The sequence below is a fragment of the Montipora capricornis genome, chromosome 5, assembly GCF_036669925.1.
Source record: "Montipora capricornis isolate CH-2021 chromosome 5, ASM3666992v2, whole genome shotgun sequence".
In the NCBI taxonomy this organism is placed as follows: Eukaryota; Metazoa; Cnidaria; class Anthozoa; order Scleractinia; family Acroporidae; genus Montipora; species Montipora capricornis.
The window spans coordinates 19,864,288-19,866,067 of NC_090887.1; positions in this window are offsets into that span (position 1 = coordinate 19,864,288).

The following is a 1,780-nucleotide window of genomic DNA, read 5'->3' on the forward strand; positions in this document are numbered from 1 at the left end:
GAACCCGCAGTATTGAACCGCTGATTGTACTAGTCCCAGTCTCTTTTGTTTCTCTGAGACTTTTCCTTAGTCCCTTTGCAAGTCAGAACTGTTTTTGCAGGCTTATTTGTTATAACATTTGCTCATGCTTGATTTTACTCTGTTTTTGAACATGTTTTTTAAGTTTTTTCAAGGAAGATTCTAAGTTTGGTCTAAGATCCATGTTAACTTTTCCTTTTTTCCATTTTTTTCAGTTTTTTCGTTCAATGTAAAACGAAGGTTATCTTCTGTGAAATTTCTTTTCCGTGATATTTTCAAATTTTCGCGTGGAAAATAGGAAAAAACTAAAGAAAGGTTAAGAGGGAGTGATTTCCGGATTGCTTTTAAACGGCTTTGGATTGTAAATAAATTTGTGATAATTTACGATGTTTTGATAGATTTGACTAAAAGTATCAGATTAGAAAATATTTGTACACTAAAAGATGATTAATGATCTTGAAAATTTCCGGAATTTAGAGAGTTTTTTGGTCCTCTAAAAGGTTTTCACACTTGACAATGTTTTTGCTGGAGATTTGCGCTTTTCAATTCATGACTTTCATTTCCCCAGTAAGCCATATTTAGTAGATCTTTGAATTTTACCGCTTTATTTTTTCCTTTTCTTTCTGTCCAAGATCTTAAATAGCTCAAAACGTTTCTCCAGGATAACACAACGTTTCGCAAGGATTCCGGGTGTAGAGTGAAGAGATAGGAGTTTTAAATTCGCTTTCGGCGATTGTGACCACCCGGTGAGAAAAGGAAGAAAGTTCCGCCCAAGTGGGTGTGATGTTTTTAGCCTCCCAAATACAACGTGTATTCAAAATTCGAAAGTATCTCACGAACTGTTGTGGCACCTGCTTTATCTAAAAGAGAAAAATTTTATCCGCAGTAAATTTAGTTTAATATCCGCAGTAACTAAGTAAACTTCGTTATTAAGTTTAAAATATTAATTTATGTCATGTGATAAAAAACTATATTTTATACGTTAATGTTTTATTTTTGGTATCAGACCAGTTGCCAGACAATCCCAATGTTCTTATTCTTCCGCGTGGAGTTAATGTTTTCAGTCGACTGTCACAATTTTTCGCCCTCGCGGGCATCGATTCGATTGACTCTTTGTGCTACAGCTGACTCTTCTCGTTTAGTATCCTTTCTGGGGCGCTTATATTCTGTTCGGATTGCGAGAAAACCACGCGTGTCTTCGTTAGTTACTTTTTATTCCTTTTGGAGTCTGTCAGTCTCACTTAACAACAGAATAGAAGCGAATAACGATAACTTGTTTATCATAACTACCACTATGTTTTTTAGAGGCTTTCTGCATGAGTGAACGTGACGACTCGTCCAGTTGGTTTTTTACCCTTAGGCCATGGAAGTCGTACATTCCTGTTTTTCCGCCATGTTTTTTTCTTGTACTATTTGATCAGATTCTTATCTCTTGTTGCGGAAACTTATCAGCACAATAGCCATTTACAATTTTCAAACCAAAAAGGTTTATGCTGAGATAAAGAAGAGATCATCGGAAATGAATTGTCTAGACGACAAGTACAAGATGACCTCAGAGTTTATTTCTGAAGATATTTTGATTTTTGCGCTGCTCCGACCTTTGTTATGTGATTCTGCAACCCTTTCCTGTGTTGTTAGAGTCTGAAATTTTTTGAAATGATTGGATGTCTTATTCCTTTCACTGATGACTCCGTGAGTCCTCGAAGAAGGAAAAATGTGGAGAGTGTATGAGAACACCTCTCTAGAGCCCTTGTCTCTTTGG